Source organism: Rhipicephalus microplus, chromosome 5 (genome assembly GCF_043290135.1).
Source record: "Rhipicephalus microplus isolate Deutch F79 chromosome 5, USDA_Rmic, whole genome shotgun sequence".
Lineage (NCBI taxonomy): Eukaryota > Metazoa > Arthropoda > Arachnida > Ixodida > Ixodidae > Rhipicephalus > Rhipicephalus microplus.
Window position 1 is genome coordinate 127,901,912 of NC_134704.1, and position 20,800 is coordinate 127,922,711.

At 46.9% G+C, this 20,800-nt stretch overlaps 5 non-coding genes across 5 annotated transcripts; all 5 read right to left on the reverse strand.

Moving 5' to 3' along the window:
* Positions 1–327: 327 nt before the first annotated feature.
* Positions 328–401, reverse strand: TRNAT-AGU (transfer RNA threonine (anticodon AGU)). Its single transcript has one exon. It is a non-coding gene; the product is annotated as a tRNA-Thr (tRNA).
* A 558-nt stretch (positions 402–959) lies between these two features.
* Positions 960–1,033, reverse strand: TRNAT-AGU (transfer RNA threonine (anticodon AGU)). The gene has a single exon. It is a non-coding gene; the product is annotated as a tRNA-Thr (tRNA).
* Positions 1,034–1,115: 82 nt separating this feature from the next.
* TRNAT-AGU (transfer RNA threonine (anticodon AGU)) lies at positions 1,116–1,189 on the reverse strand. Its single transcript has one exon. It is a non-coding gene; the product is annotated as a tRNA-Thr (tRNA).
* A 10,723-nt stretch (positions 1,190–11,912) lies between these two features.
* On the reverse strand, positions 11,913–11,986 carry TRNAT-AGU (transfer RNA threonine (anticodon AGU)). The gene has a single exon. It is a non-coding gene; the product is annotated as a tRNA-Thr (tRNA).
* Positions 11,987–12,067: 81 nt separating this feature from the next.
* On the reverse strand, positions 12,068–12,141 carry TRNAT-AGU (transfer RNA threonine (anticodon AGU)). Its single transcript has one exon. It is a non-coding gene; the product is annotated as a tRNA-Thr (tRNA).
* Between the last annotated feature and the right edge of the window lie 8,659 nt (positions 12,142–20,800).

The following is a 20,800-nucleotide window of genomic DNA, read 5'->3' on the forward strand; positions in this document are numbered from 1 at the left end:
ATGAAATGCGCGTTTCACTTTCACGCATCTGAACCCAAGTAGGGTTCCCAATTTCTGCGAATAATACGAACTAATTTCCCTAATTACATGAGACCATGTACCTTTTGTCACTGTGGCAGTTAAAAAATATTGAAACTGAATACCCTGATATCATGCATGTGCTCAAAGTAGGCGTCTAGAAAAATAAAAAACACTTCCAAAGCACCGGTGAGATCCGAACTCACGATCTTCTGTTTACTAGACAGGCGCTTTTGAATTGCTTAAGAAGCTCTGATGTCATGCATGTGCTCAAAGGAGGCGTATAGAAAACTAAAAGACTTTCTTTCAAGGCACCGGTGAGATTCGAACTCACGATCTCCTGTTTACTAGACAGGCGCTTTAATCAACTAAGCCACGGCGCCCACATTTTGTATTGCATAAGAAGCTCTGATATCATGCATGTGCTCAAAGGCGGAGTATAGAAGAACAAAAAAGACTTTCTTTCAAGGCACCGGTGAGATTCCAACTCACGATCTCCTGTTTACTGGACAGGCTCTTTAACCAACTAAGCCGCGGCGCCCACGTCATCTGCTGCACAAGAAGCTCTGATATCATGCATGTGCTCAAAGAAGGCGTATAGAAAAATAAAAAATAATTTCCTTCAAGGCACCGGTGAGATTCGAACTCACGGTCTCCTGTTTACTAGACAGGCGCTTTAATTAACCATGCCACGGCGCCCACGTCATCTGTTGCATAAGAAGCTCTGATATCATGCATGTGTTCAAAGGAGGCGTATAGAAAAATAAAAAAGACTTTCTTTCAAGGCACCGGTGAGATTCGAACTCACGATCTCCTGTTTACTAGACAGGCGCTTTAACCAACCATGCCACGGCCCCCACGTCATTTGTTGCATAAGAAGCTCTGATATCATGCATGTGCTCAAAGGAGGCGTATCGAAAAATAAAAAAGACTTTCTTTCAAGGCACCGGTGAGATTCGAACTCACGATCTCCTGTTTACTAGACAGGTGCTTTAACCAACTAAGCCACGGCGCCCACATTTTGTATCATAAGAAGCTCTGATATCATGCATGTGCTCAAAGGAGGCGTATAGAAAAATAAAAAAGACTTTCTTTCAAGGCACCGGTGAGATTCGAACTCACGATCTCTTGTTTACTAGACAGGCGCTTTAACCAACTAAGCCACGGCGCCCACATTTTGTATCATAAGAAGCTCTGATATCATGCATGCGTTCGAAGGAGGCGTATAGAAAAATAAAAAAGACTTTCAAGGCACCGGTGAGATTCAAACTCACGATCTCCTCTTTTCTAGACAGGTGCTTTAACCAACCATACCACGGCGCCGACTTTTTCTTCTTTATTACCTGCTCTTGTACCAACCACATAATACAGGTGACACTGGTAAGGAGGAGGAGGAGGAGGAGGAGGAGGAGGAGGAGGAGGAATAAATGAGGAAGGACAGGTAGGTTAGCCAGTTCTCAGACCGGCTGGCTACCTTGTACTGGGGAAGGGGGTAAGGGGGATAAAGGATGAGAGAAAAGAGACGTTGTAAAAAAAAGAGAGAGAAGGTCATCAGACACTGGTAAGAAAGTATGAAATGTACAATGTTTACATGATGACTTAACAGTCAACCAGGATGGTGCTGATTTCGTTACTACAAAACTCGCAAGGTCAGCAGAGGCTCCAGTCGTGGAAGCCATACTGGTGGCTCCGGTGCCGCTTTATAAATCTCAAGAAACCAGTGAATGCTTTTTCTGAAATTGACAATGCCGGCCGTGCATCCTTATCACAGTGGCAACCTGCCATTCTCGCTCTCCATATGCAATGGAGGCCCATGAGCATCACCGCGTCAAAAGAAGCCCCGTCATCGTTGTTTACATTTAGAAATCTAATGCCATGCGAGTCCAAAGGGAATTCTTTTTTCACTGATCTCTGCAAAACATCCCAAAAATAAAACCCCTCCCAACAATGTAAAAACACATGGTCTACCATTTCCGGCAGCTTAAAAATAAAGCAATGGGTACCCCAAGGCAAATAGCACCCCTTTTTCTCCAAAAACGTTTTAACAGGCAGTGTCGCACTATGAAGCTTGAAGAAAAAGGTTTTGGCTCCCGGCATGACTTCCATTCTTTTAACCCTCTTTAAAACATCGCTACCTGGGCCTCCACTGAATGAAGATCGGTATATAGGCACTGTAAAAACGATATCGCATAACGCAACATAAAGTTCTTTTCGTCTTACGGCAGCTAGATACTCTCGTGAAAAACGTACAGTGAGAAATCTTACACTGAACACAATTTCTTTATGAAAACCCCCAATCCCTCCCACACAATGTTGGGTTGAAACAACATATTCAGGGAGTGCTCTAGCTAGTCTGAGTTGACATACTGTGCGTAGGAAAGAGTCTGTCGCATCTCTAAAAAACAAAAACCGGTTATCCAGTTGTCGTAGAAAAAGGTGGCCTAGTCCGAGGCCTCCGTGTTTCACCCGTCTAAACAAGTTTGTGTGACTGCATCGCTCCCATTCAGAAGCCCAAATAAATGTCGCAAGTATCCTGTGCAGTTTCTGCACATTAGTCCGTGAACAATATATGACCTGCATAACATACCACAACTTGCTGATGAAAAACAAGTTGCAAATTGTGGCTTTGGCAAAGATCGAAAGGGTGCCTCCTTTTCACTTCTCCACTTTCTCTCGTGTCTCCTTAACCTGCCCTTTCCAATACTGATCGCTGTCGCGATAACAGTCTAGTCGAACGCCTAAGTACTTGCCTGGGGTCGTCACCCAAGGCATGTTTGCGAAGTGGTCAGGTTTCGCTGGCCACGACCCGTGCCAGAGCCCAAGGCACTTGCCCCAGTTCACGCCACTACCGGTAACTTGGCTGAACTCACGGACACATTGGACAGCCTGTGTGATGCTCCGCTGGTCACGAGTAACGATAGCAATATCATCTGCATAAGCCATCAGTTTCACTTCTGCGGCTTGTAAGTTACAACCAAGGATACTATTGTCTCCGATTATTTTCGTGCACAGCGTTTCAATGTAAATACAAAAAAGGAGGGGGCTGAGGGGGCAGCCCTGGCTAACCCAACGTTGCACAGTGATGGGTGCCTCCAGTCTCTTATTTACAATCAATCTCGTAGTGTAGTTCTGGTACGCCAGAGCCACTCCCTCGCAGATAACCGAACCAAGATTAACGTGATTTAAAATTGCAAACAAAATCCTATGGTCTACACAGTCGAAAGCCTTTTCTAAATCAATTTGTAGAATGGCGACCCGCTCAAGTGTATAATCACACCATTCCAGTAGGCTCTGTGCTTTATGGATATTAGTGACAATAGACCGCCCTTTAATACCACATGTTTGATGAGGTCCGACGATACCCCGAATAACAGTCTGTAGTATGCGTGCTAATACTTTCATATATATCTTATATTCGACGTTAGTCAGAGCTATCGGTCGGTACGCAGTGACAGATCTAAGTTTGTCGGCGTTATCGGTTTTTGGTATTAATACAGTATGGGACGACCGGTACGACGGAGGCAACGTGTCCAATTTGTATGCTTCATTGAAAACAACTGTCAGTATCAGGCTCAGTTCGTGCTTGAACGTTTTGTAAAAAGCAGCCATTTAACCATCAGGCCCAGGCGACTTCCCCGGATTTAACTTTTCGATCGCTTCCTCTACCTCGACTTCCGTTATTACCCGCTCTAAATACTCTTTCCTTTCGTCCTCAATGCGGGGAATGAAAGGCAGAAAGTCATGCTCGAATTGCTCTACGTCCCGCACAGTGAACAACGCCCTATAATACTCGGTGAACGCCGTTTCGATATCGTCTGTATCAGTTGATAATTTCCCTCCCCATTCGATTTCCCGAGCGTGGTTCGTCTCGGCTCGTGCTTTTTCCAAGCCAAGCGCACGCTTCAAGGGCATTTCACCGGCAGCTGAGTCATACGCTCTTGCCCTCACCACGGCCCCGCGATAACGCTGTTCGTCCAGTCGCTCTATTTTTAGCTTCACTTTTCGAACGTCTTCTGACCATTTGCCAGGTTCCCGGCATTCATTCTTTACAAGCTTATTGAGCAGAGCTTTTAAATCTGCTTCTTTCTTTTTGTAATCGTACCGTATACGCGTTGCCCTGTCTATCGCTTTTAATTTTAAAGTCTCCTTACATAATTCCCATTGCTGCCAAAGGTGCACGCCTTTGCTGGGGTCTAAGTTGCTAATCTCATCATTTGCGGCCTGAATAAAAATTTCGTCTTGCAGCAGTCTATCGTTTAGTTTCCATACATCCCATGAAAAGTTGTTGCGTTTCTTTAAACTTCCGATAGAGCACTGGACTAAACAATGGTCCGAAAAGGAAACAGGCACTACTTCATAATTGGAACACTCCGTCAGGATCTCCAAAGACACATAAATCCGGTCCAGCCTTGCATGGCTAGAGCCTTCGAAGCGCGTGTACTTTACTGCACCAGAGCCACAGAGACTTTCCGCGACATCCTCAAGGTCACACTTTTTAACTATGCGTGTCAGAACGCTGGTACTTTTATCTCTAAAAGCTCGAGTGCTAGTTTTGTCTCGCGCACTGAGGACACAGTTGAAATCGCCAAGCACAATCAAATGCTTTCCTACAGCTAGTCGATCCACTAAACCAAGAAAGTGAGACCTTTCCTCAACCTTATTAGGCGAGTAAATACACAAAATACGCCACTCGGCGTTGTTCAGTGAAAAATCGAGCGCAGCACATCGGCCAGCCGAACACGAAAAGTGGTCGAGCACTTCAAGCCCCGGTAACTTATTAACAAAAAGTATGCAGCCAGCCGATGTGCCTACTGCGTGACTCACGACAACATAAAATCTGGACGCGAAACGTTGAACCATGCTGCTAGTCTCCTGCTCACCGTCTACTGTGGTTTCCTGAACTGCCAGGACGTCTATGTCGCGCTCCGTTAGAAGTCGGTAAAGCTGGCTCTGCTTTCTCTTTCCTGCCAATCCTCTAACGTTAATGGTGGCGACAATTAACGAACAGACAGGTGCCATTTTGCCGATAGGGAAACAGAACAGCAGCATTAGGCCCACCTCTCGCGTCTAGCACTTGGCTAGACGGCTCCATCACCAGGTCTAAAGTCCGACGCCGTGGCTTCAACTTGCCCAACTTGCTCGACGTTGCCGCCGCGCTTGCCGGGAGGAATGGTCGGGCGCGGCTGTAGGGTGGACCGCCGTGCTTGTGGCGTCTTTGCAGGGGGTTCCTCGACGCCGGCCAGCGTCTCCTCAGGACAGTCATTGCTGGTCGGAGGATGGCGGCATTTCGATGCAACGGCCAGACTTGTTGGTGCTTCTACGCCGCTCTTTTCGGCTTGTAGGTCCTTCGGACTTTTAAAATCTCCGCCCTTGGACACTTTCCCCGTCGTTCCGGTCGACCCATCGACTTCACTTGCCGCTCCTTGCGGCGTTGGTAGGTCGCCTTCACCGGCGTCCCGTTCCGTGACCGCCAGCGAACCCTGTCCTACTGGTTAGGTGCATGTAGGCCCAAGTCGTGTCGGCTTCAGGCTGTCCGTCTGCCGGAGGAGCTCGTTTTGGGGCGTCATCGCTGGAAAGCCCCGCCTGCTTTCTTATCTCCTCGGTTCCCATGGCCGCTTCCTCAGCCTCGAAGACGTCCATGAGTTCGTCGTGCTCGTCAGCCCTTGGAATCCCGGTCGCCGACGCGTAAGTACGGACGCCGTCAGCGTCCGCGTGTCCGTAACACCGGCATTTCGAGCAGCGGGGCACCCTGCAATCTCAACGCACGTGGCCCGTGCCGTAGCAACGCAAACACTGTATCGCCCGCCCGGGAACGACGACGAGGGCCAACTCACCGGCGAATCACCGGGGCAGGTCATCCACCTTCATTCCCGGCTTCAGCTGTAGCAGCACGCTTCTCGTTCTCGAGCCCTTCTCCCTCATGCCTTACACCCTCCACCGTACACGCGTCACTTCAGTGACGTTACCGAACGCGGCAAACGCTGTCCGAATGTCCTCGTCTTGGACGCCGTAGAGCATCCAATGCAAGCGGAGCTTTACTTGCTGGTCTTCGGGATCAATAATTATGCACCGGCGGCCCTTTACCTTCAATTCTTTTCGCGCGGCCAGTTTTCTTGTCGCTTCTCCGCTGATGAAGGTGACGGCCCAGACGTGGTTAATCTGGTACGCTCCTAAGGCGACGACGTCGGGCAGCACTCAAGCCGTCGCCAGGGCGTCTCTGAACTCCTCGACCCTGTAGGAACGTTCACGCACGTCACCGTGCAATAACAACGTGTTCAGTACAACACGGCCGGTGGGCAACGTAGGCAGCACGATCTCGTAGTCCTTATCATCTTCGCCATCGATCCTGTTTCCACGGCCGGTGCGGGTTGTTATCGCCGCTTCGTCGAAGCTCGTGATTCTGCGTTCGTTCACTTGCGCTGCCGCAAAAAGAATTATGCCACGGCGCCGACGTCATCTGTTGCATGAGAAGCTCTGATATCATGCATGTGCTCAAATAAGGCGTATAGAAAAATAAAAAAGACTTTTCTTCAAGGCACCGGTGAGATTCGAACTCACGGCCTCCTGTTTACTAGTCAGGTGCTTTAACCAACCATGCCACGGCTCCCACGTCACCTGTTGCATAAGAAGCTCTGATATCATGCATGTGCTCAAAGGAGGCGTATAGAAAAATAAAAAAGACCTTCTTTCAAGGCACCGGTGAGATTCGAACTCATGATCTCCTGTTTACTAGACAGGCGCTTTAACCAACCATGCCACGGTGCCCTTTTTTTTTTTTTGCTTTACTGCCTGTTTACAGGCGCGTACAACAAACCACAAGCAGAACAAAAACAAGCAGTAACAGTCCGACAGAAACTTAAAATTCCCTAAGTGCTGCCAAGGGCTCCACCCTCGACAACCACTCAGGTAAAATCTCCTGAGTTTTCTGCAGTTCAACATACTTGGCCATACATTCACGGAAATACATTCGTGCAGGCCGTGCATCCTGATCGCGATAGAAACCCGCCATACGGGCCCGCCATAAACAGTGAAGTCCACATAGCATAATCAAATCAAAAGGCATTCCCTCTTCGTCCACTATTGGCAGAAATCTTATACCATATGGATTTAAAGGTAATTCTTTCTGTAACGTCCTTTGAAGTACATCCCAAAAATATACTCCTTCCCAACAATGTAAGAAAACATGGTCAATATTTTCCGGTTTTGTACAGATAAGACAATTTGTCCCCCAAGGTAAGTAAAAACCACGGTCTGCTTGAAATGTCGTGACTGATAGTGTACCTGTGTGCAGCTTGAAAAAGAAAGACTTCGCGCCAGGAGCCACTTGCATCCTCTTCACTCTTTTAAGCACATCTTTCCCTTCACCTCCAGCGTACATGGCACGGTACAGCGGTTCAGGTAAAACAACATCGCATACATCTTTGTACAACTTCTTTCGAGTCACTGAAAACAAATATTCATTGGAAAATCTAACAGATAAAAACCGTACACTTAGAATAACCTCTTTAAGATACCCGCGCACAGCACCGGTCATGTCATGCGTGCTAACCACATATCCAGGTAAAGCCCGCGTCAGTCTCATTTGGTACAGTGTACGTAAGAAAGGGTCCCTTGTGTAGCGAAAAAAAAAGAACCTATTTACGACTTGGCGTATGAAAAGATGTGTTAAACCAAGCCCTCCGTGTTTCACTTTTCGAAACAGATTAGTTCGACTGCATCTCTCCCAGTTCGAAGCCCACACGAACACTGCGAAGATACGATGGAACTTCTGTATGTTTGCCCTTGAACAATGCAATACTTGCATCACATACCAAAGTTTTGAGGCAAAGAAAAGATTACAGACATTCGCCCTAGCAAACACTGACAGATGAGTACCGTTGCATCTATTAGCTTTCGTCCGGATTTCTTTCGCTTGTTCTTGCCAGTAGTTCTCATTATCTTTATAAAATTCCAGTGGCACCCCTAAGTACTTGACAGGTGTGGTCACCCATTTAACATTGGCAAAATAGTCTGGTTTTGATGACCACTCTCCATGCCAGAAACCCAGACACTTTCCCCAGTTTACTAGACTGCCAGTTGCCTTGCCGAACCTTTTAACCACACTGATGGTAGTGGTAACACTATCTTGATCGATACAACAAACAGCCACATCGTCGGCATATGCCAAAATTTTAACTTCGGATTCTTGTAATCTATAGCCCCGAATGCAACTGTTTTGAGCTATTGCTAAGCACAACGATTCTATATATAAACTGAAAAGTAGGGGGCTCAGCGGGCAGCCCTGGCGAACAGAACGCTTTATGTTAATTGTATCTCCTAGCGTCTTATTGATTACCAGTCGGGTTGTACAGTTCCGGTATGCCATAGATACTCCATCTCTGATTACAAAACCAACATTGACATGGTCAAGAATGGAAAGCAGAAGGTTGTGAGAAACACAATCAAAAGCTTTCTCGAGATCAATCTGTAGAATGGCTACCCCTACTTGATTGGCATCGCTACACTCGAGCACACAGCGCATCTTGTGTATATTAGTCACAATGGAGCGACCCATAATCCCACATGTTTGGTGAGGCCCTACTAATTCTTTGACTACCCCTTGAAGTCGCCGTGCTAGTACTTTCATTAAAATTTTGTAATCACAATTAGTTAGTGATATCGGTCTATACGAAGAAACTAATTTTAACTTCTCCGAGTGTTCTGTCTTAGGTATCAAAACTGTATGTGCTTCACTAAAGGACCTAGGGAGGATATTGAGTTTATAAGCTTGATTGAAAACATCTGCAAGTACATGGGATAATTCATTTTTGAACTCCTTATAAAACGAAGCACTAAGCCCGTCCGGCCCTGGAGATTTACCAGGATTCATTTTATCTATAGCCCTTTCTACTTCCGTCGGCGTTATAGATAGCTCTAAAGCTGATTTGGTGTTATCTGACAACTTCGGCATTCTGCTAAGGAACTCCTGCTTAAATTCCTCTGAATCAATGGGCGTGGCAGCGAAGAATCCTTCGTAGTGTTTGCCAAACGCTCGTCCTATGCTCTCATTGTCCGAAACTTCGATACCGTTGACTTCAATGGCATCTATGTGATTTCGTCTGGCATGACTCTTCTCTAATCCAAGTGCTCGCTTCGTCGGGCGATCATCCACAGTCATTGATGCTGCTCTGGCTCGCACTAGCGCTCCGCGATAGCGTTCCTCCTCATATACCTCTATTCTCTGTTTAATACTCCGCAAATCGTCACCATATACTCCAGGTTTTTCACATTCAAGAGCTGTTAGTCTCTCAAGTGTTCGTCTAAGCTCTTTCTCGTTCTTCTTAGATTCAAAAGATAAAACGCTAGATCTCTCTATTGCTTTTATTTTGATTCGCTGCTTGAATAGCTCCCATTCTTCTCCTATTTTGCCCATACACTCTTTGTTAATATTACTTATTTCTTTAATAACTGATGCGCTAAAAGATTCATCCTTCAAGAGGTTAGAGTTCATTTTCCACTGTTCCCAAGAAAAGGCGTTCCTTTCTTTTTTTGACCCGATATTGCATTTTACAAGACAGTGATCGGAAAAGGAAACAGGGACAACATTATAACTGCTACACTGGGTTATCGCATCTGCAGTAAGGTAAAGTCGATCCAATCGGGCATTAGTTGTGCCTTGAAAGTGGGTATACTTCACATCTCGGGAGCTATGCAAACACTCCGCAACATCTACTAATTCGTGTTCAAAAATCACCTGTGCCAGAACATCACTGCTTCTATCTTTAACGTTGCGCCTGCTTGATCTATCACTTTCATTCAAGACACAGTTGAAATCACCCACCAATAAAAGTTTCCTACCAGTACACATATGTTGTCGTAAATTGGAAAAAAAACCCGATCTTTCCTGGCCAATAGTTGGAGCATAAACACATATAATGCGCCATTCAGTGTCACAATAAACAATATCACACCATACTACTCGGCCTGAAGAGCAAGAAAAGACATTTTCTATGACTAATCCTGGCAGTTTTCTAACAAAAAGAACACATCCCCCTGATGTGCCTATGGCCTGGCTCACAGTGGCAAAATACCGTGATGTAAACTTAAGCACCATGCTCCCAGTCTCCTCCTCGCCTTCAACTTTCGTCTCCTGCACTGCAAGCACATCCAGATTTTCTTCCAATAACAACCGGTAGACTTGGCTTTGCTTCTTCTTTGAAGCCAAGCCTCTAACATTCAACGTGGCGAAGCTAAATGATACTTGAGGCGCCATTACAACCATGTGGAGGAGTTAGGCCCGGAGCATGGCGCTTACCTTGCACGTCTAGCGCTACGCTAGACGCCTCCAGGACCGTCCGACCGCCCGGTTTCACTGCACAGTGGAAGAGAATTGTTTACAGCTTTTTTGTCCGTGGTGCCACCAGCTCTTGCTCTCATGCTGGTGCGTCTGCCAGTCGGCGTCTTTGCCGGTGGTTCTTCCACGCTACTTGCACTGTTCTTGTCTGCCGTCTTCACAGGGTCTTCCAATGGTCTTTTAATGGCTGAAACGGCACCGCTGGGCCAAGAGACGCGGCTGGCGTTGCACGTGTTTCCTTCTATCTTCGTGTCGAGACCGACGCTACAGGAGGCACCATCGACAACTTGGCCTTGCTCCGACGCATAAGTAGACGCTCCGTCTACTTCACAGCCTGCGTCTGTCACCGCATTGTCAGCTGTATCGGTCGATACAGCTGCAGAACCTGGTTGAGTGTCAACAGGTGCCGGTGTAGATTCGTCTACTGATGTTGCGGATGTGCAGTTCAAATTTTCTGCGACTTGATCTCCGCAACCTTCAGCCGCGTCCTCTGCCTCTGTCACGTCCATAATGTGCTCCGACGCATCTTCGGCCTCCGCTGACGCGGTCACTGCGGCGTACGAACGGACGCATTCCGCGTCTCCATGCCCGAATCGCCGGCAGCGCGAGCACCGAGGCACCTTACACTCGCGACGCACATGTCCTGTTCCGCTGCAACGCAGGCATTGCATAGGCCGACCTGGGGCTACCACTAAGGCTAGTTCACCGGCGACTCGTATCTGATGAGGCAGGTCCTCGACTTTCATACCGCTTTTCAGCTTAATGAAAACAGTGCGGGTCGTCGAATTCTTCTCATTCACTCCTTCCACACGCCAGGTTCACGGGTCACTTCTGTAACTTTCCCGAACGCTGCCAACGCCGTGCGGACATCTTCGTCCGAAACGCCGTGTAACAGCCAGTGAAGCCGCAGCCTCACCTTCTGCTCCTGAGGGTCGATAACGAGGCAGCGGCGTCCTTTGACCTGGAGTTCTTTCAGATCAGTCATCCGCTTCGTCGCCTCCTGGCTGTTAAAGGTCACGGCTCACACATGGTTGATCTGGTAGGCGCCCAATGCAACCACGTCGGGAAGCAGTCGTTCCTTGTCCAGAGCGTCCCGGAAATCTTCGACCTTGAAAGGCCTCACTCGAATATCACCGTGCAAAAACACTGTGTTCACAACAATACGTCCTGTTGGCAGATTCGGCAAGATGATCTCATAATCCTTGTCACTTTCGTCAGTAATCCTGTTTCCGCGGCCACCAAGGACCGCCTTTGCCGCTCCGCGGGAGCCCATGATTCCTGCGTCCGACGCGTGCGAGTGCCGGCGAAAGAATGCATGCCACGGTGCCCACGTCATCTGTTACATGAGAAGCTCTGATATCATGCATGTGCTGAAAGGATGCGTAAACAAAAATAAAAAACAAGGCACCGGGGAGATTCGAACTCACGATCTCCTGTTTACTAGACGGGCGCTTTAACCAACTAAGCTACGGCGCCCACATTTTGTAGTGCGTAAGAAGCCCTGATATCATGCATGTGCTCAAAGGCGGAGTAGAGAAGAATAAAAAAAGACTTTCTTTCAAGGCACCGTTGAGATTCGAACTCACGATCTCCTGTTTACTAGACAGGCGCTTTAACCAACTAAGCCACGGCGCCCACATTTTGTATTGCATAAGAAGCTCTGATATCATGCATGTGCTCAAAGGCGGAGTATAGCAAACTAAAAAAGACTCTTCAAGGCACCGGTGAGATTCGAACTCACGATCTCCTGTTTACTAGACAGGTGCTTTAACCAACTAAGCCATGGCGCCCACGTCATCTGCTGCATAAGAAGCTCTGATATCATGCATGTGCTCAAAGGAGGCGTAAACAAAAATAAAAAGGACTTTCTTTCAAGGCACCGGTGAGGTTCAAACTCACGATTTCCTGTTTACTAGACAGGCGCTTTAACCAACCATGCCACGGCGCCCACGTCATCTGTTGCATAAGAAGCTCTGATATGATGCATGTGCTCAAAGGAGGCGTATAGAAAAATAAAAAAGACTTTCTTTCAAGGCACCGTTGAGATTCTAACTCACAATCGTCTGTTTACTAGACAGGCACTTTAACCAACTAAGCCACGGCGCCTTTTTTTTCTTTATTGCCTGTCTTCGGCTCACGTAAACAATACACATATTAACAGATAATAAAACAACACAATCCAAAACATTGTAAAAACCGTGGCTCAAATGATGTGGCCACGCGTCTGTTAAAATGTTTTTATCGTCGATAGTAATTCGACGCGCGGCAACCACGCTGGGGTGAATTCCTGCAACTTTTGTTCATCCACAAATTTCTTATATATTTTTTGAAGTACTGATTGGGCGCTCGTGCATCTACAAAGTACATGGCTGCCATCCTGGATTTCCAAATGCTATGAAGAGCCATAAGCATTATCATATCATATGGGGTACCGTCGTCACTTCGTGTTTGCATATAGCGGATGCCATGTGCATCAAGGGGGAAATCTTTTTTGATCGTGCGCTGCAGCATGTCCCAAAGAAAGACAGCATCCCAGCAGTCAAGGAATACATGCTCAATTGTCTCCTCCTTTCTGCATATTATGCAATGCGTGCCCCAAGGAACGTAAAACCCCTTTGCAGCCATCCAGGTTTTGTCGGTCAGCGTACCGGTATGTAATTTGAAAAAGAAATTCTTAGCACCTGGCGGTATTTTCATCGCCTTGACGCGCTTTAGTACAGTGTGGCCATGGCATACATTGTAAAGGGACCGATACAAAGGCACTGGTAAAAACACATCACGTAAGTCCTTGTACAACTTTTTACGTCAGACTTGACTCAAGTATTCAAGCGAAAACCGCACTGACAGAAACCTACAAGAAAGTACAACTTCGCGGAGAAAGCCATAAACGCCACCAGGTACGCTGCAGGTTGATACAACAATGTTAGGCAAGTGTTGCCCCAGGCGAAGTTGACAGACAGTGTGAAGGAATGAGTTGTCGACGTCTCTAAAGAAACAAAATCGATTGACTACCTGTCTAAAAAAAAATTGCCCGCAGCTTCCCTCGGGGGAACACTGAGGAGGATGCGGAGCATATAATTGGTTAACGGGGTGTTAAAGAGCGACTTACTTGGGTCGATGGCTAAATTGGTTAACGTGGTTGTGAAATGGGGTGTTAAATTGCGACTTACTTGGGTCGATGGCTAAATTGGTTAACGTGGTTGTAGGAGGGGGTGTTAAATGAGTGAACACGTACACACGTATGCGAAAGGGCGGCGCTGGTCGAAGGGACGTCGATCATTGTGTTTGTGGATTCGTTGGAATTCATTTCACCGCGACCTTGGACGTCGACGCGCCGTACAAACCAACCGACGAGCGGCAACTGAGCGAGCGAGCGCCGACCTTGAGTATATATACAGCTCGACGGCGCATGCACTGTCAGCTGTTGAATGTTCTCGAAGCGCGACGCCACATGCGCGTCCACTGGAGAATCAGGAGAATTGTAGATGTCGAACGCGGTGTGTAGAGGAGGAAGGGTGCACAGATGGTGGAGGAGTGAAGCACGCGCGGTGTGTAGAGGAGGAAGGGATGCACAGATGGTGGAAAAGTGGGCGACGGCGCGACGGCGCATGCGCGCGCGTCAGCTGTCGAATGTTCGAGAAGCGGTGCGGACGGCGCGGACAGCGCGGACGGCGCACTACAAGGCGCGAGTATAAGATGCTTCCGCATCTAAAAACAAATGCGACAAGCCCAGTCCTTCATTTCGCACTCGGAGGAATAAATTGGTCCGACTTGATCTTTCCCAAGACGATTCCTACACGAAGACAGCGAACACACGGTGAAATTTTTGGATGTTTACCCTTGAACAATGTAACAGTTGTAAGATATACCAAATTTTACTCACTAAGAATATGTTGCAAATTGTGGCTTTAGAAAACATAGACCAATTGCAGCCATTCCCCTTGTTTACTCTTTCCCGCAGGTTATCCACTTGGCTCCTCCAGTAAGAATCACTGTCTTTGTAGCAATCGAGGGGGGTACCCAAGTATTTCACTGGTGTCGTAACAAACTTTATGCTGGCAAAACTGTCTGGGGTTTCTGCCCAGTCACCGTGCCAAAAGCCAAGGCATTTTCCCCAGTTTACAGCGCTGCCACTAGCAGCACAGAAGTTAGTAACGCATTTGACAGCAGCTGCTATGCTGTCAGAGTCCGCGCAAAAAATTGCAATATCGTCCGCACAAGCCAACAGCCGGACTTCAACCTCGTGCAGCTTGAACCCACGGACAAATTCATTTTCTATGACACTCAAACAAAAGGACTCTATGTACAAACAAAACAATAGTGGTGAGAGAGGACAACCCTGACAGACCGAACGCTTGACTGGGATGCGCTTCCCCGCCACCTTGTTAACGATTAGCCGGGTTGAGCAGTCTTGGTACGCCATGGCAACCCCCTCTTTGATTATTTTCCCTAAATTCACATTATCTAGGATGCAAAGCAGAATTTTATGAGGCACCCTGTCCAAAGCCTTCTCGAGGTCAATTTGCAGCATTGCCACTCGCGCACCAATAGCGTCGCAACATTCGAGGATGCTCCGTGCAGCGTGTATATTAGTGAGGATAGTGCGATCTTTAATGCCGCACGTCTGATGTGGTCCCACGAGCTCCGTAATGACTGTTTGCAACCTTTTAGCTAGGATTTTCATGAATATCTTGTAATCTCCATTAGTGAGGCAGATTGGGCGGTAAGAAGTTACTCTGCGCAGTGCAACGGGGTCTTCCGATTTTGGTATAAGGACAGTGTGAGAGGATGAAAAAGACGGGGGTAATATTTTCAGCTCGAATTCCTCATTATAAATGTCGGCTAAGACTGGTGTTATTTCTAACTTGAAACACTTATAAAAGGCGGAAGTCAGACCATGAGGGCCAGGCGATTTCCCCAGATGCATACTTTCAATAGCACCGTTAACTTCCTCTTCCGAAATGGGTTCCTCCAATATTTCTTTTGTATTATTGTCAAGCTTTGGCATCAGCGGTAAAAAATCTTTAAAGCGATCGACATCAACTGAGCTGGTGGCGAATAAACCATTGAAGTGCTCAAAAAAAGCACGCTCGATAACATCTGCGACATCGCTGACTTCACCCTCGTGTTCGATTTCTGTTATCTGATTACGTCGCGCATGCCACTTTTCTGAGCCCAACGCACTTTTTGACGGTGCTTCTGCCATTATCAGTCGCTCGGCTCTTGCCGGGACCACAGCACCGCGGTATCTTTCGAGATCGAACCGCTCAATTTTACATTTCAATGCGCGAATATCTTCAATAAACATGCCGGGCATTATACATTCTTCGAGGAGCAATTTTTCCAGGTTTCTGCGCATGTGCTTTTCTTCTGCTCCTTTTTCTCTGCCTATAGCGCTCGAGCGTTCCAAAGCCTTCAATTTAACGACCTGCTTGAAGTTCTCCCATTTTTCTCTGAACGTCTTTTTACTGCGAACTTTCATTTCTTCAACTTCCGTCATTACTTCCTCCATAAATTTTTCATCACTCAGCAGATTCGAATTCAATTTCCATAGTTGCCACTCGAAGGCCCTTTTCGTTTCTTTCGTGCTAGCTACTACAAAGCTAACCAAGCAGTGGTCACTAAATGAAACGGCGTTAACACAGTATGCCTTGCAAAGCAGTACCAATTCAACACTCACGTACGCCCTATCTAGTCGGGCATGGCTGGCTGCCTGAAAGTGAGTGTACTGCATAGTCCGGCCACCACCGAGACATTCAGCCACATCCTCCAAACCATGTTCTCTTACTGTATCGCTTAAAACAGCGGTACTTGCATCCCTGTAATGTCGTTCGCTAGTTTTGTCTTTGGCTGAAAGGACGCAGTTGAAATCGCCAATAATGATAAGGAGCCTATTACATTCGGTATACAGCTTTAGTTGTTCGGAAAATATGCGTCTTTCGTCAGTGACATTCGGTGCGTACAAGCATATTACGCGCCATTCCAAACCCGGAAACAAAATATCACAAACAATGAGCCGACCAGACGGACATGACGTTGAGGCTTCTACTTTAGCACCCAGACTCTGTCTGACGAACAAAACGCAACCGGAAGAAGTCCCTATGGCATGGCTAACTATAGCAGAATACCGTGGCAAGAATTGGCGCACCAGGCCCCCAGTTTCATCATTGCCATGGACTTTAGTCTCTTGGACTGCCAGTATGTAAAGGTCGAGGTCACGTACTAGTCGATAAAGCTGACATTGTTTTCTCTGTGAGGCCAGGCCACGCACATTTAAAGTGGCCACACGGATTGAATTTTCTATTTGCGCCATTGTAAGGCTACGAAAAACCCAGGGGCATGGCGCTTACCTTACAACCGCAATTCCCTGCTTAGCGCCTTGTCCCAGTAAAGTCCTTAAGGTGGTGAATGCGGCGTTTCCACCGTCTTGCGCTCCGTCGAAATATTTGGCCGTGGCCGAATGAGAGGCTGCCGAGCGGGAGTCGTTTTGGCGGGTGGTTCGTCCGGCGAGGCAGCAGTGGTGCCCTTGTCTTTTTTCCCTTCGTCACAGTGCCACTGTCGCTTTCAATCCCAGTCATCGGTTCCGCCTTGGAGGGGGTCTCGTCTGCTAAGCCAAGAAACGTGTCGCCGGTGCTGCTTGCATCCACCTTTTCACTGCTTTCTCCTACGCCTTCGTATGGAAGCCCGGCGTCGGGCTTACCTGGTGCTTCACCCACGCCCTCTTCTTGACAGCATGACGACCCATCTTCCACAGCAGAGTTTGGGTTAACTCCTGCTGTTTCTTTCGAGTCTGCTTCGTTCATGAGGTGCTCCGGTGCGTCACTTTCCTGCGCTGGTCCGGTCACACTGGCATAAGTCTTCGCGCAGTCGTCGTCTTCATGGCCGAAGCGGCGACAACGACTGCAGCGGGGTACTCGGCAGTCGCGACGTATGTGACCGGTACTCTTGCACCGTAGGCACAACGGTGCACGGCACGGAACCACAACGAGAGTCAACTTTCCGGCAATCTTGAGCTGGTGCGGAATGTCATCCACCTTGACGTCGGAGTGCAGCTTTAGTCCCACAGACCACGTCGTTGAGCCCTTTTCAGTGATGCCCGGTGCTGACCACTTCTCCCGCTTCACTTCGAATACTTCGATAACGCTTCACTTCGATAAGCTTCACTTCGATAACGCTGCTTCGACTCCTCTAAACTCGGCTTCGCAGCACTCTTTGGCGAACGAAACACACGAAAATGAGGATTTGCCTAGTGATCTGGATACCTTAAACATGGAATTAGAATCGGCGTCTGCAAAACGCCGTCGCGATTCAGACGACGGTGCTCAAGTAGACGAAACGCAAGTAAAGTCGGAAATGCAGTGGAAGGTGGTCAGTGGAGGCAAGAAACGAAACGCTGCCCGCCAACGGTCGTCGTCGCTCAAACGCGACGATGGCCGCTCAAACTAAAGGTGAACAACATGGATCCGCCCTGGACGACGAGAGCCCAATAAGTGAACGTGCAGGGCTCTCAGCTTGGACCCGCTCACCGATCACGTCGCTGAGCGGGTTCGTGAAAGCAGCAACGCTCAATGTACGAGGACTGGCTTCCAGGAAGAAACAGACTCAGCTCTACAGACTGGCCATGGACCAAGACCTGGACATTATTGCAGTTCAGGAAACCAAAGTGGAGAGCGTGGGCGCCACCGAGAGCCTACTGCAACGTTTCACCGGACGCTACACCGCCAGCGTCAGTCATGCAGTTGGTAGGTCGGCAGGGTGTGTGATCTTTGTGCGGAATAGTTTAGGTGCCAGTGTTCAAAACGTCACGTCTGACTCATCCGGAAGGTTTGTTGTATGTGATTTGACCTTCTTTTCTCTTAATTGGCGAGTGATTTGTTTATATGCACCTCTTAAAGTTGATGAACGGTGTGCAACATTCGACGAAATTCGTACTTATTGTGAATGCGATCGCATAGTCATCCTTATGGGAGATTTTAATTGTGTGATCAGTGCCGATGATAAAACAAGTACAACCAATTTCAACGACTCAAGCACAGTCGCGTTAACGAATCTAATTTCTGACTTAGACCTTGAGGATGTTGCAGAGTGTATTGGTAAAGGACCAACACTGTATACGCATTTCCAAGGCTCCAGTCATGCGCGCCTAGATAGGGCCTACGTATCACTGGATTTAATTCCGATTATCAGTGAGTATAATGTCCTCCCTATTTCATTTAGTGATCATTGCTTAGTATCATTTGTAATAGGTAAAAGGAATAGACGTAGACCAGTATTCAACTGGGACACGTGGAAGCTGAATTCTAATCTCTTGGAAGATGAAAAAATTTATGGACAGTGTTCGAGAGGCGTGGGTAAACATAGATAGTGGAGACCAAAAATACGGGGTGAAGTGGGAACAATTTAAACAGAATATAAAGTTGATAGCTATAGAACGCTCATGTGTAATAAAACACGGAAAGAGTGAAGAAGAAAGAACCCTACGTTTAAATCTCAAAGAACTGCTAGCAGAGGACAGCAAAACGCCAGGCTTATTCACAAATGATATAAGGTCAGTAAAGTCCAAATTGGAACAAATTGATGAGGAGAAGTATCGTGGCGCACAAATAAGGGCAAGGGCAGAGAAAATGACCGTAGGAGAAAAACCGACCAAAAGAATGCTTGGTCTCGAAAAACGAAACGCTCAGCGGAATGTTATACATCAGATTGAATACATGGGTAACGTTACAAGTGAACAAATATATATAGAGGATGCTTTCAACGAGTACTACACCACTTTATTTGATAAATGTAAAGTAAATGTAGATGAATTCAAGAATGAATTTTTAAAATTAATGCCAAAGGTTGAGGACTGCAGGAAAGACAGCCTAGAATGTCCTATTTCTGAACCGGAAGTGACAAAAGCAATCATTGCTCTCCATTTGGGAAAGTCCCCAGGACCTGATGGCTTAACAGCCGCATTTTATAAGGAATTCAAACACGAACTAGCACCGATCCTGGCAGCGGTTTTTAACGAAGCCCTAGACATAAAGACTTTGCCACCTTCTTTTCTGCTATCTCATACTATTTTAATACCAAAAACTGAGGACGCAGTTAAATTACGTGAAGTGAAATCGTACAGGCCAATTAGTCTCTCAAATATCGACTACAAGATTTTGATGAAAGTGCTAGCAAGGAGACTGCAGACAGTTATTAATAACATTGTAGGCGACCACCAGACATGTGGGATCAAACGGCGCACTATATTCACAAACATTCACAAGGCACGAAGTGTATTGGAGTGCTGCGATGCCACAAATGATCACATCGCGATGATCCAGATAGATTTAGAAAAAGCATTTGACCGAGTACCGCACGAAATTCTTTTTCTTTTGTTAGACTATGTCAATGTTGGCAAAGTAATTCGAGATACAGTTCGAATGGCATATACTGGATGTAAAACTCGGCTAATCATCAACAAAGTTCTTGGGAAACGAATTAATGTCAGACGTTCTGTACGACAAGGCTGCCCTTTGTCTTCCCTCCTATTTTCAATTTATATAGAGTCATTTTGCCAAAAAGTCATGAAAAGCAATAACATAGTGGGGTACAAACTACAAGAAGCTGAAGTGCGGGTACTGGCATACGCAGATGATATAGCTGTGTTTTGTAAAGATTATGATAGTATTGCTGAAACCATAAAAATTGCAAACCTTTATTGTAATGCAAGTGGTAGTTTGGTAAACTGGAGCAAGTGCCTGGGTTACTGGCACGGCGAATGGCCTGTGACTCCACAATTTGTGGCTGGTATTTCATGGACTACTACTCCGGTACGATACCTAGGTGTGCCATTAGAATATTATTGTGACAGTGAACCGTACTGGCGGCGTCAGGCCGTGGAGCTACGAGAAAAAGCTGAAAAACTCAATGGTTTCCAGCTATCAATTTTCGCCAGAGCGACATTTTGTAACGTATTTTTAGTCAGTAAGCTCTGGTATGTCCTTCAGGTAATGCATTGTTCACGTGTGAATCTACAGAAGCTTCATCGAATATTTGCTGTTTTCTTGTGGGGTTCTTCTTGGGAGCGAACAAGTAGAACTAACTTATTCAGACGGGTTCGCTCTGGAGGACTTGGTCTGTGTCATTTGTACCTTCGTCAGTTAGTTAATCGGTTTATGTTTTTCCGAAATAATCGAGACCCATTCATACGTACTGTTATACAGCTTAGGCTTGGAAGACGGTTGCCAGAATTTGTGGTAGCATCTGTTCACATGAAAGCAAGTGTTAGAGGTTTCTTAAAAGAAGTTGTTGATTCATGTCTCTTTCTAAAAACGCGTTTTTCATTGGAATACCTCAGTACGGTTTCGCGTAAAAAGTTATACAAAGATTTAGTAGAAACAGTTCTTCCTGTTCCCCTATATAGAGCATTATACCGTGTAGGCCCAGGCCAAAATGTCTTAAGCCGTGTTAAAA